At 39.9% G+C, this 14,966-nt stretch overlaps 1 protein-coding gene and 1 pseudogene across 1 annotated transcript in view; one reads left to right on the forward strand and one right to left on the reverse strand.

Moving 5' to 3' along the window:
* The window catches only part of LOC126014300 (flavin-containing monooxygenase 5-like), a 187,367-nt gene that overhangs the window by 146,664 nt on the left and 25,737 nt on the right, over positions 1 to 14,966 (reverse strand). The gene's annotated exons all lie outside the window — the stretch shown is intronic.
* Positions 914 to 4,580, forward strand: LOC126013547 (regulator of nonsense transcripts 3A-like; annotated as a pseudogene).

The following is a 14,966-nucleotide window of genomic DNA, read 5'->3' on the forward strand; positions in this document are numbered from 1 at the left end:
TAAACAAGATTGATAAACCACTACAAAACTCACAAAGAAACGAAGAGAAAGAAACTTAATAAACTTAATTAGAAATAAAAAGGGGGAGATCACTACAGATACTGCAGAGGTTCAAAAGGTAATCAGAGACTACTTTGAGAAACTATATGCCACAAAACATGAGAACCTGAAAGAAATGGATAAATTCTTGGACTCTTACAATCTTCCACAGTAAAACCAGGATGATCCAACATATCTAAACAGACCCATGACTACTGAGAAAATTAAAATGGTCATAAAGAGGGCCCGGAGAGATAGCACAGTGGTGTTTGCCTTGCAAACAGCTGATCCAGGACCAAAGGTGGTTGGTTCGAATCCCGGTGTCCCATATGGTCCCCCGTGCCTGCCAGGAGCTATTTCTGAGCAGATAGCCAGGAGTAACCCCTGATCAATGCCGGGTGTGGCCCAAAAACCAAAAAAAAAATGGTCATAAAGAGTCTTCCCAAAAACAAAAGCCCAGTCCTAGATGAATTCACTAATGAATTCTTTCAAGCCTTTCAAGAGGAACTATTATCAATCCTTTTCAGGCTCTTCCATAAAATTGAAGAAACAGGAACACTCCCAATTAGTTTTGATGAGGCTAACATCAAATTGATACCAAAACCAAACAGAGAGGCTGCAAGAGAGAGAGAGAGAGAGAGAGAGAGAGAGAGAGAGAGAGAACTACAGACCAATATATCTCATGAACACAGATACAAAGATCCTCAACAAATACAACACATACAAATCCTCAACATTTACAAAGTTCCTCAACAAAATTCTGGCAATGCCTCATCAGTAAGCAAGGATGGTTTAACACACGTAAATCAATCAACATAATGCACCATATCAACAAGAAAATTAAAACCAAGGGCCGTGGCATGTCAGCCCCAGGGTCGGGTCCCCTGGTGCAGCGGCGCATGTCCGTGTCCATCCGTCCATCAGTCCATCCACAGGTGGTGATCCAGCGGCTGCCGCTCAACCTGACCAAGCAGCAGCTTGAGGAGCAGCTGTACCCGCAGCCCGCACACGACTACTTCTACTTCGAGTTCTGCACCTCTGACTGCAGTCCTTATCCTCATCTCTACTCAAGAGCATATATTAATTTGAGATCCTGATGACATCCTTCTTTTTAGAGATCGTTTTGATGGCTTTATCTTCATTGACAGTAAATGCCTAGAATATTCTGTAATGGTAGAGTTTGCTCCATTCCAGAAAATAGTTAAAAAGAAACTAAGTAAAAAAATGCCAAAACTGGAAACATTGATGATGATCCAGAATATAAGAAGTTTCTGGAAACCTACTGTATAGAAGAAGAGAAAACTAGTATCAGTCCTGAAACTCTTCTGGGAGATATAGAGGCAAAGACAAGAGAACTTATTGGTAGAAGAACCACTCCTCTTTTGGAATATATTAAAAGTAGAAAATTAGAAAAGCAGAGAATTCAAGAGGAGAAGCAAGAAGAGAGGAGGAGAAGGGAATTGGAAAGGAAACTCTTACATGAAGAAGAAGAAGAAGAAGAAGAAGAAGAAGAAGAAGAAGAAGAAGAAGAAGAAGAAGAAGAAGAAGAAGAAGAAGAGAAAACTTTTTTTCCTTTAGATATGTGTGAGCATATATATTCTTAGTTTTTATCGGGAGTCTGATTTCTTTTCTCTCCACCCCCCAAATTCACCAGCAATATAATGTAGCACCACTTCCTCCTGCAAAGACATATTAAACAAAGGGGAAATTGTACTTATAAAAACAAGCTCTTATCTACTAGGGATAAGAACTCATACTTGTTTACAACACAGTGACATCTCCCACCCTGTATGTATGTCATGTGGAAACAACTTAGGCTCCAGGGAACTAGACACTGACTGTTCAGCCTTAACTCCTGGATCCCAGACATAGATATGACAGAACTCTCCGCAACAGCTCAAGGAACCAAATCCTTTCCAGGGTATTTACAATGCTGCTCTGGCACCAACATGAGCCAGTCCTAAATTGATAACCTGACAAGGAGGAAATGGGAACAACTTGATCTAAGAGCAAGTTGTCCTCCCTCATCAGCTATCAATAAGGCAAAATCAGAAAACAGGTCACCCTTTGATATGTGCAAAAGCCAAGATCTATACATACTGGTTGTTGCAACCAAGACTGGACAGTACACATCCAGGGACCAACAACAACAACAACAACAGCAACAAAAAGTTCTAGCCTAGCTTTTGGAATACGATCTGTTCAACAAACAAGAGCTCCAATTCCAGAAGGTTGACTGAGACAACCGCAACTGTACGGGTCTTCTGGAAACATAACGAAAGACTTTATCCCAGGTTCCAGTCTAGGAGCAACATAAAGATCAAGAACACCAACTACAAAAGATGGATTAAAATGACACTGAAGAAACATAACTGCTAGAACCACAAAGAAAGACTTCATAAACTCCATTCCCTGAGCTGCACAGCCACAAAGATCTCTAGAAACAGAGGTCTGATTTTACCATCCAAGACAAAACAGAAGTCTTCCACACACCACGAAAGCAGCAAGGGGAGAGTAAATGATCATGCAAGGAGTCTAGAGTTAATCCCATGACAGTATACTTCAGGGGTGGAGAAACCCTGTGTCTCCTAGGTCAAGGAAATTCCCTCTACAATAACCCCAATAGTTACTGTGCCTATGCAGGGAGATAAAGAAAAGGAAGGGGAAAAAAGCACAAAACAATCATTTTTCCACATGTTTATTTATCGATTGATCGATTTTTTTGACGTCGTTATTTTGGTGTGAAGATTATGGTTGATGTCTCCAATATTATTTTATTTTATTTTCTCTTGTCTTTCTCTTTCTTTTTGCACTTGAGCATGAGTTGATTTCAGAACCGAGACTATTGTATGGTGCCTATCTTTATTGCTGTAGTGCTCACCGATTATTTAATTCGATAATTTTTTCTGTATTGTTGTGGTATTTCAATTACCTTTTTCACATCGTTTCTCAAACTGAGGTTGGAAGCCTCTAGAGAGACTTAGCCCATTTTCAGCGTATTTGACTTTTGACTTCTTTTTTTTTCCTCTTATTTTGTACCCCATTCTATTGCTTTTCTTGCCTTCAAACAAAACCACATACCTCGATTTTTCTAGCTCTGCCTCTTAAATAGAAGGGGAAACGAGGTTCCAGGACCAAACAGATATGTGATCACTAATAGTTAGCCAGACAAAGAGGGGTCCACCTACTCTAGCAGCCCGGGGGGTGATGGTGGGGTATATGGGTTGTAGAAAGGGAACTGGAATGGGGGGAGGACATAGTTGGTGATGGGTATTCCCCTGACCCAATGTTAATATGTATCTAAAATAATACTGTGAAAGATATGTAAGCCATTATGGAAAAAATATGTTTTTAATCAGAAACTTTCTTTGACTTACATATATTATTATTATATCAATTATATTATATGTTATGTTATGTCACTATATTATGTTATGTTAGTTTACCTCATTATGTTAATCAATTTTGTCTCTTGAATAAATTCTTACAATAAAAAAATAAAAAATAAAGAAAAAAAAAGAAGAGAAGAAGAAAGATGTAAAAGGAAAGAGGCAGTCAAGCAGAAGAAGCCTGAAAAAATACTACTTAAAAAAATAGAAAACTCTGCCCTGAGAAAGCCAGAGAAAGAGGTGAGGAGTCGGATGCTGGAGATGGGAAGCAGGAAGGCTGCCCTGACTATGCAGCCCTGAGGCCCCAGCCCCATGAGGGATCTCTGGAGGAGCTCCAGGAAAAGTCTCAAAATGACAATTATAAAGAATGGAGGGAGCTGGAGAGAAGACTTGTAGAAAAAGCATCGAAATCAACAAATATATCACTTGGATGACAGTAAAAAGCCTAGAGCTCACTATGACTTTGACAAAGTTTCTAGAAAAAATAAAGAAGAGCCAAGATTGTGGAAAGGATTGTTTTATGGCAGAGGGAAGAAGGGGATTCAAGAAGATGGTGCTTCTGTGGAGACTTTGGAGCAACCAGAGAGAGAAAAAAGTGAAGATGACGGGGCATCCAAACAGGAATTCATGGGAAGCAAGGACTGGCCAGCCTTGCGGCTCTAGCAGTCAGGAGCTATAGCATCCGAGCACGAGAGAGTGGTGGCAGATTCTCTGAGAAGGATCATGATGGGAGGAGGGGTGAGCCCCAAGAGGCCCAGGAAGTGGATGCATACACCACGTTTGTGACTCGGTGGATTCTGCCCAGCACTTCATGGGTCAGAAAGGGCAGGCTGAAGAATAAACACCAACTTGGAAGATAAACTGCGAGAAGAAACTAGAAGTGTAAACATAGCATGGAAACATCCATTTAAACACCCTTTCTAAGAAAGAAGCAATCTTAAAATGTATGTTTGCCTTGCTAGCTGCCACCCTGGGACCAACCTAGGACCATCCTGGATTCAATCCCCAGCATCCCACATGGTCCCATGAGCCTGCTAGAAGTGATTTCTGAGTGCAGAACTAGGAGTAACCCCTGAGCGCTGCCGTGTATGGCCCAAAAACCAAGAAAGTAAAAAAAAAATGGATAATATCATATTTCTGTGACTTCTGAAACACTTTTCGTGTGTAAATAAATAACTTCTCATAAAAGTTTACCCATCTGTTAGTCTTGTGTGAAGGATCTAGTTTCTGCATCCTTCTTCATGATGAGCCTTGTTTTTTTTAAAGGGAACATCTAGTAAGCATCCCCCAAAAGCCCTGCGTTGTCCCTTTGACAGGGACCTTGTCAACAAATAAAGTTCAATAGTAGCTGAAATAACCTTTTTTAATGGTGTATTAACCAGTAATGTCATAAAGAACAGATTTGGATTTGGATCATATGGGTACAAGAATCTTGTATTTATGTATTTTGTGGTCTGAGGCAGTTTTGTTCTTAAATGACTTAACTGCTTTTTGCAGCTATGTATTCTTTAGTAATTTCTCCTCTTAGTTAAATTTTATTATTATTATTAATGTATTTTTGGTTTGCACCACTTATTAAATAAAATTTTTGTTGTTACGTAAAAAAATTAAAACCATATGATCACATCAATAGTTGCAGAGAAAGCATTTGATAAGGTCCAACACCCATTCTTGATAAAAAAAAAATCTCGTCAAGATAGGAATGGAAGGAACTTTTCTCAGTATAGTAAAGCCATCTACCACAAGCCAATGGCAAACATAATTCTCAATGGAGATAAACTAAAAGCCTTTCCTCTAAAAGCCTGGTCTACAAAACCAGGCTGCCCTCTCTCACCACTCCTATTCAACACAGTGCTGAAAGTTCTTGCCATAGTGATTAGGCAAGATAAAGATATCAAGGGCATCCATATAGGAAAGAAAGAAACAAATTCTCTCTGTTTGCAAATGACATACTATATTTAGAAAACCCTAAAGACTCTAACAAAAAGCTTCTAGAAACAGATTCATATATCAAAGTGGCAGGCTACAAAATTAACATGCAAAACTCAATGGCCTTCTTGTACACCAATAATGATTGAGAAAATAGAAATTAAAAAGCAGCCCCATTCACATTATGGTCACACAAACTCAAATATCTTGGAGTCAACTAAAGAGGTGAAGGACTTATACAAAGAGACTCTCATTCACTGCTAGTGGGAATGCTATCTGGTCCAGCCTTTCTGGAAAACAATATGGAAATTTCTCAAAAAACTAGAAATTGAGCTCCCATATGATCCAGCTATACCACTCCTAGGTATATACCCTAGGAACTACAACCATGTCTATAATCAAGGTGTTTAAATAAGATAATATAAAAATGGGGGTCACATCACATTCACCATCCAGTCACTGTTCATCCACTACTGGTTCATTGGGCACCCGCTTACATCTCCCCATCCCCTCTGCTCACCTCAGTTCAATGCTGAGTCCAAGGGATTGTTCCCATCTGCTTTGTCCATCCTCTTGCTTTAATTCCTTCCAGTCCAATAGTTGCAAACCTCCTATAGTTTCCTTTCCTGCCTTACTTGACCCTAGCATGATCAGTCCCGACCCATTTCATCTGTGCTGTTATTAAAGCTAAGTTTTCTTCTCAGAATTGAGCAGGACTAGCCACCCCCTGAAATTCTCCATTTTCCTAACAAAATCTGAATCTGTCACTCGCAGTGGATCTAAACTCTTCTCATACATTCTTGGCCCATTTATTATTTCTTCTGGAGTGAATCTGATGGATTTCATTTCTACTTTTTTACTCTTCTTGTTTGGATACATATTTTCATATCATAGATTTTATGCACTTCTAAAATGTTTTCCACTTTTTTAAAAATTATATTTTATTTTACTTCCACTTTTATCCAACAAAATTACTATTTTATCCAAAATTAAATTTTCTCATTGTATTTATAACTTGGTTCTTGTTGGCATATAAATCAGTCATTATACCTAAACTTGTTTACTTACATGTTATATTTGTATGATGCATACATACATGTATTGTACATATAGGTTATAGATGTACTAATTTAATTGTTGATATACACCTAATCTAAATTGTTCGCTGAACTGTCACTCTAATTATTTTATAAATTCTTATGTCAAAAGAAGAATCAAAGAATCAAAATCTTCCAGTAAGCATATTCCATAATTTCCCTTCTGGGTTATCTGGAATTTCTAGAACAATTTCTAACACAGGTGATGGCAAAGCATGTTCTGTGTGGTCCACCATCGACTGTAATGTTAACATCAGGTCTGAGGAACATATTCTGCATCTTATTTGGAGAACAGTTTTCTCTCCTGATAATAGCTCTGAGTGTACATGCATGTGGGCTATGTGTACGTGACTAGTTGTGTACCATGTGACTATGTATGCCATGAATTGATATGTTAACATGAAATAGTCGAAGGAACAGAGAGATAAAATAGTGGGTAAGGCATTTGCCTTGCACTCAGCCAATCCAGGTTCAATCCCTGGAACCCCATATATTCCCTGAGCACTGCCTGGAGAGATACCTGAGTGCAGAGTCAGTAGTAAGCCTTGAATATCACTGGGTGTGTCCCATAACAAAAAGAAACAAAAAAAGGAAATAGAGTCTATATTTCATTCATCTACAACCCATTCTGCAGTCCAGTTGCAGCAAGGGTTCAGGACCCCAAAGATGGGTTGGTGGAGTCAGCGAGGAAGACACACAAGGAGAGTCTAATTGCAGGGATGACTCCCATTATATTACTCAAAGTGTCTATCTTTTATATGCTATATTTTGCCTTACAGCTGCAGGTTTACATAGTGAGGAAAAAGTAACAGAAAAACAATGGTCACCATTGGCCAGTCTCCCAAACTTAGCACAGACAGAAGTACTTAGCACAACTATTATATTTAGTCAATAGGTTACAAGAACTTTTTCAAAAAAGAGTAAGCACAGGTTTTACATAATTCCAAGAAAATACTTCCTGGCCAGCCCAGTGGGGCCCAACTGTAATAAACTGTGAGTGCTGCCTGTTTGTGTTTGTCTCCTGTCCTGTCTCCTAAACCTCTTGGGAGTGGGCCTAAAAAGGACCAGAAAATTCGCTCTCCCAGAGGCTCCGCTGGAAGAGCACTTAGGTCCGCTTCGCTACATGGTCATGCGCTCTTTCTAAGGAAAGAACACCACTGCGTCAAGAAGAAAAAAAAATCACACTAAGAACTGAGCTGGATCACTGAAGCCCAGCATCTCTCCCCGGACTGTCTTCTCTGCTGCGTGCTAAGACCTAAGATTTGATCGTGTGTGAGGCTTCATCCACGGAGGGCTCCCCTTCCTTGGAGGCAAGTCGACCCACCCAGAAAGGGCGGACCCAGAGGAATGTGGCTGTGCACATCATTTAGCCAATGAATACCACCACAACACGTAGAAAAACCCACAATGTAAGTGTGACAAGCCAGTGGCAAATATTATTCTCAATGGAGAACAACTAAGAGCCTTTTCTCTAAATTCTGGCACAAGACAAGGCTGTCTTCTCTCACCACTCCTATTCAACATAGCACTGAAAGTACTCACTATAGCAATTAGGCAAGAAAGAGATATCAAGGGAATTCAGATAGGAAAGGAAGAAGTCAAGCTCTCGTTGTTTGCAGATGACATGATACTCTACTTAGAAAACCCTGGTGCCTTTGTTCACTCTGAGGACTTCAGGGAAACTTCTACGTCTGTCTGTGCATGTACTTCTGAATCCCCGAAGGTTTCCTCAGAGGCCTAGGGAGCGCACCCCCAAAAGACTGCATTTTGAAGCAACAGAGTGAGTACATTCTGGCTGCAGGGGTCGCTGTCCAATAAGCTGAGGTCTCTGGCCTGTGGAGGCTCTGCCCTGCTGTGCCTTTGTTCATTCTGAGGACTTCAGGGGAAACTTCTACATCTGTCTGCCTGTGCTTCTGAATCCCCGAAGGTTTCCTCAGAGGCCTAGGGAGCGCACCCCCAAAAAACTGCATTTTGAAGCGGCTGAGTGAGTGCATCCTGGCTACGGGGGTCGCTATCCAATAAGCTGAGGTCTCTGGCCTGTGGAGGCTCTGCCCTGAGGTTCACTCTGAGGACTGTCAACTAGAGGCAGCAGAAGAGCGGCTTCGCTTCGTGGCCGCGCACTCTTTCTAACCAATGAACCCCACCACAACACGCAGGAAAAACCATACTACAAGCGACAATGGGGAAACCTCGCAAACACCATCCACAGAGAATAAAGATGAAAGCTCGAATGACCTAATAAATTCCAACCACCTGATTAACCTTTCAGATAAGGAGTTTAGAATAGAAATATGGAATATGTTCGTAGAACTCAAAAAAAGCATAGATCGATCTGAAGAGAACACAAAGACAGAAATCAGAAAACTCCAAACTGAAATAACAGATCTGAAAAACACAGTTGCTCAACTGAAAACCTCGATGGATAGCCTCGCCAACAGGGTATCAGCAGCTGAGGAGAGAATCGGAGTACTGGAAGATGTGATGCAGAAAAACTCAACACAACAGAGGAAATTGGGAAAGAACCTTAAGACAAATGATCAGGCAATGGAAAAAGTACTCAAGGCATGCGAACAGATGAAAATAGAAGTCTTTGATAGACTCAACAGAAACAACATAAGAATTATTGGAGTCCCAGAAACACCCCAAGACATATCCTCGGTACAATAAGAAATCCCATAGATAGAGATAGAATACTGAAAGCAGCAAGATCAAAAAGGGAAATTACATTCAAGGGAGCATCCCTAAGACTTACAGCAGACATGTCACAAGAAACTCTCAAGGCCAGAAGACAGTGGTGGGATATTGTGACAAGACTGAATGAAATGGACGCCTCACCAAGAATACTGCACCCAGCCCGACTCACGTTCAGATTTGAAGGAAGAATACACAGCTTCATGGATAAACAACAGCTCAGAAACTTCACAGATGATAAACCAGTCTTAAAGGAAAAACTGACAGGTCTACTCTAAGACAAGAGAGACCAACAAACACAGCAAACTTATCTACAAAGATGACATTAAATCCTATGACAATCATCTCCCTCAATGTCAATGGACTAAATTCACCAATTAAAAGACACAGAGTGGCAAAATGGGTCAAAAAGATGAATCCAACCTTCTACTGCCTACAAGAAACACATCTGAATAGTCAGAACATAGACTCAAAATCAAAGGCTGGAGGAAAATCATCCAAGCAAACAACACCCTCAAAAAAGCTGAGGTGGCCATATTAATATCTGATGACACCAACTTCATACTCAGAAAAGTGGTAAGGGATAAAGATGGACACTATGTACTAATCAAGGGATATGTGCAACAGGAAGAAATCAGACTATTAAACATATATGCACCCAATGAGAGACCAGCAAATTATCTAATACAATTACTGACAAATCTGAAAGAAGAAATCAATCATTGTGGGAGACATCAATACGGCCCTATCAACACTTGATAGGTCAACCAGACTGAAACCCAACAAAAACATACTAGCCCTGAAAAGAGTTATGGAAGAAAGAGGACTAGTAGATATATACAGGACACTCAATCCCAAAAAGCCTGGATACACATTCTTTTCCAATGTACATGGATCATTCTCCAGAATAGACTACATGCTGACACATAAAACATACCTCCATAAAATCAAGAGGATAGAAATCTTACAGGCTACCTTTGCTACCACAAGACTCTGAAATTATATGTGAACAACAAAGGAACACAGAAGAAAAACTTTAACAATTGGAAATTAAACACCCTGCTACTGAACTACCAGTGGATCCGAGATGAAATAAAAAAGGAAATCAAACCTTTCCTTGAAACAAATGATAATGAAGACACAAACTGCCAGAATCTATGGGACACAGCAAAAGCGTCCTGAGAGGAAAATTTATAGCTCTACAAGCACACATCAGGAAGGAAGAAGGAGCATACCTGAAAAACTTAATGACGCAGGTCAAAAAATTAGAAAATGACCAACAAAAGGAACCAAAAATAGGGAGACAGAAGGAAATAACAAAGCTGAAAGCAGAACTCAATGAAGTGGAAAACCAAAAAGTAATCCGAAAGATCAACGAAAGCTGAAGCTGGTTTTCTGAAAAAATAAACAAGATTGATAGACCATTGGCAAAACTCACAAAGAAAGAGAAAAAGAGAAATCTGATAACCCATATTAGAAATGAAAAGGGAAAGATCACGACAGAAATTGCAGAGATCCAAGGGGCCGGAGAGATAGCATGGAGGTAAGGCTTTCTACCTTTCATGCAGAAAGTCATTGGTTCGAATCCCAGCGTCCCATATGGTACCCCGAGCCTGCCAGGAGCGGTTTCTGAGCATGAAGCCAGGAGTAACCCCTGAGCGCTGCCAGGTGTGACCCAAAAAAAAAACCAAAAACCAAAAAAAAAAAAACAAAAAGAAATTGCAGAGATCCAAAGGGTAATCAGAGACTACTTTGAGAAATTTTATGCTACAAAATATGAGAACCTAGAAGAAATGGAAAAATTCTTGGACACTTATAACCTTCCACATTTAAGTAAGGAGGATATAGCATATCTAAACACCCCCATCACTACTGAGGAAATTGAAACTGTAATCAAACATCTGCCAAAAAATAAAAAAGCCCAGGCCCAGATGGTTTTCCTAATGAATTTTTTCAAATCTTTCAAGAGGAGCTACTACCAATCCTAGCCAAGCTCTTCCATGAAATTGAAAAAACAGGAACACTCCCAAACAGCTTTTATGAAGCCAACATCACCTTGATACCAAAACCAGACAGAGATGCTGCCAAAAAAGAAAATTACAGACCAATATCCCTGATGAATGCCGATGCAAAGATCTTCAACAAAATCCTGGCAAATAGGATCCAATGCATCATCAAGAAGATCATACACGGGCCTGGAGAGATAGCACAGCGGCGTTTGCCTTGCAAGCAACCGATCCAGGACCAAAGGTGGTTGGTTCGAATCCCGGTGTCCCATATGGTCCCCCGTGCCTGCCAGGAGCTATTTCTGAGCAGACAGCCAGGAGTAACCCCTGAGCACTGCCGGGTGTGGCCCAAAAACCAAAAAAAAAAAAAAAAAGAAGAAGAAGAAGATCATACACTACGACCAAGTAGGTTTCATCCCAGGAATGCAAGGATGGTTTAACATCTGTAAATCTATTAACATCATACACAAAATCAACAACAAGAAAAATAAAAATCACATGATCATATCAATAGATGCAGAGAAAGCATTTGATAAGGTCCAACACCCATTCTTGATCAAAACTCTCAGCTAGATGGGAATGGAAGGAACCTTTTCCAATCTAGTTGAAGCCATCTACCACATGCCAATGGCAAATATTATCCTCAATGGAGAAAAACTAAAAGCCTTTTCTCTAAATTCTGGTACAAGACAAGGCTGTCCGCTCCTCTTCAACATAGTACTGGAAGTTCTTGCTATAGCGATCAGGCAAAAAAAAAAGATATGAAGGGAATCCAGATAGGAAAGGAAGAAATCCAGCTCTCATTGTTTGCAGACATGATACTCTACTTAGAAAACCCTAAAGACTCTACCAAAAAGCTACTAGGAACAATAGATTCATATAGCAAGGTTGCAGGCTACAAAATCAACCTACAGAAATCAATGGCCTTTTTATACACCAATAATGATAGGGAAGAGATGGAAGTCAGGAAGGCAATCCCATTCACAACAGTGCCACACGAACTCAAATATCTTGGAGTCAACTTGACCAAAGACATGAAAGACCTATACAAAGAAAACTATAAAGCCCTGCTCCAAGAAATAAGAGAGGACACACAGAAATGGAAACACATACCCTGCTCATGGATTGGCAAGATTAACATCATTAAAATGACAATACTCCCCAAAGCATTATACAGATTTAATGTGATCCCCTTAAAAATACACATGACATTCTTCAAAGAAGTGGATCAAACACTTATGAAGTTCATCTCGAACAATAAACACCCTCGAATAGCTAAAGCACTCCTAGGGAAAAGGAAAATGAGAGGCATTACTTTCCCCAACTTTAAACTGTACTACAAAGCAATAGTTATCAAAACAGCATGGTATTAAAATAAAGACAGACCCTCAGATCAGTAGAATAGGCTTGAGTTCTCAGAGAATGTTCCCCAAGCATACAATTACCTAATTTTTGACAAAGGAGCAAGAAATCCTAAGTGGAGCAGGGAAAATTTCTTCAACAAGTGGTGCTGGCAGAACTGGTTAGCCACTTGCAAAAAAAGTGAACATAGACCCCCAGTTAACATCATGTACGAAGGTAAAATCCAAATGGATTAAAGACCTTGATATCAGACTGGATACCATAAGGTTTATAGAACAACACATCGGTAGAACACTCCATGTCATTGAGACTAAAAGCATCTTCAAGGAGGAAACTGCACTTTCCAAACAAGTGGAAGCAGAGATCAACAGATGGGAATACATTAAACTGAGAAGCTTCTGCACCTCAAAAGAAATAGTGTTCAGGATACAAGTCACCCACCGAGTGGGAGAAACTATTCACCCAACACCCTTCAGATAAGGGGATTATATCCAAAATATACAAGGCACCGACAGAACTTTACAAGAAAAAAACATCTAATCCCATCAAAAATGGGGAGAAGAAATGAACAGACACTTTGATAAAAAAAAAAAAGAAATACAAATGGCCAAAAGGCACATGAAAAAATACTCCTCGTCACTAATCATCATGGAGATGCAAATCAAAACAACAATGAGATACCACCTCACACTGCAGAGATTGGCACACATCACAAAGAATGAGAACAATCAGTGCTGGCAGGGATGTGGAGAGAAAGGAACTCTTATCCACTGCTGGTTGGGAATGCCACCTAGTACAGCCTCTATGGAAAGTGATATGGAGATTCCTTCAAAATCTGAAAATTGAGCTCCCATTCAACCCAGCTATTCCACTCCTAGGGATATACCCTAAGAACACAAGAATACAATTCAAAACCCCTTCCTCACACCTATATTTATTGCAGCACTATTCACAATAGCCAGGCTCTGGAAACAACCAAGATGCCCTTCAACAGACAAATGGCTAAAGAAACTGTGGTACATATACACAATGGAATATTATGCAGCCATCAGGAGAGATGAAGTCATGAAATTTTCCTATACATGGATGTACATGGAATCTATCATGCTGAGTGAAATAAGTCAGAGGGAGAGAGAGAGATGCAGAATAGTCTCACTCATCTATGGGTGTTAAGAAAAATAAAAGTCATTTTTGTAACAATCCTCAGAGACAATGAGCGGAGGGCTGGAACACCAGCTCACTCCATGAAGCTCACCACAAAGAGTGGTGAGTACAGCTATAGAAATAACTACACAGAGAACTACCATAATCAAGTGAATGAACTGGAAAGCCTGTCTGGAGCACAGGTGGGGGTGGGGTGGGATGGAGGGACATTGGTAGTGGAAATGTTGCACTGGTGAAGGGGGTGTTCTTTACATGACTGAAACCTAATCACAATCATTTATGTAATTAAGATGTTCAAATAAAGAAGAAAAAAAAAGAAAGAAAACCCTAAAGACCCTACCTAAAAGCTTCTAGAAACAATAGACTCATATAGCAAGGTGCCAGGCTACAAAATTAACACACAAAAACCAATGGTCTTTCTATACACCAATAGTAATAAAGAAGAAATGGACATTAAGAAAACAACCCCATTCACAATAGTGCCATGCAAACTCAAATAGCTTGGAATCAGAATCAACTTGACTAAAAATGTGAAGGACCTACACAAAGCAAACTATAAAACTCTGCTCCAAGAAATAAGAAAGGACATGCAGAAATGAAAACATATGCTCTGATCATGGATTGGCAGGATTAACATAATCAAAATGGCAATACTCCCCAAAGCATTGTACAGATTTAATGCAATCCCTCTAAAGATACCCGTGACATTCTTCAAAGAAGTGGATCAGGCACTTTTAAAATTTATTTGGAATAATAAATACCCTAGAATAGCTAAAGCAATCATTGGGGGAAAGATTATGGGAGGAATTACTTTCCCCAACTTTAAACTTTACTACAAAGCAATACTTATCAAAACAGCATGGTATTGGAATAAAGACAGGCCTTCAGATCAGTGGAATAGACTTGAATATTCAGAAAATGTTGCCAAGATATACAATCACCTAATTTTTGATAAGGAGCAAGAAATCCTAAATGGAGCAAAGAAAGCCTCTTTAACAAGTGGTGTTGGCACAACTGGCTAGCCACTTGCAAAAAATTGAACTTAGACCCCCAGTTAACATCATGTATGAAAGTAAAATCCAAATGGATTAAAAACCTCGATAACAGGGGCCGGAGAGATAGCATGGAAGGTAAGGCATTTGCCTTTCATGCAGTGTTGTATCAAATAAATAAGGATGGGGCTGGATGGCGATGGATGGAGATGGATGCCATTCCAGGCCACGTGGCTTCACAACCCCATTCAGCCGGTGAGTCCCAGGCCCAGGTGAATGGCGTAAACAGACTCACAA

The sequence above is a fragment of the Suncus etruscus genome, chromosome 7 (assembly GCF_024139225.1).
Source record: "Suncus etruscus isolate mSunEtr1 chromosome 7, mSunEtr1.pri.cur, whole genome shotgun sequence".
Lineage (NCBI taxonomy): Eukaryota > Metazoa > Chordata > Mammalia > Eulipotyphla > Soricidae > Suncus > Suncus etruscus.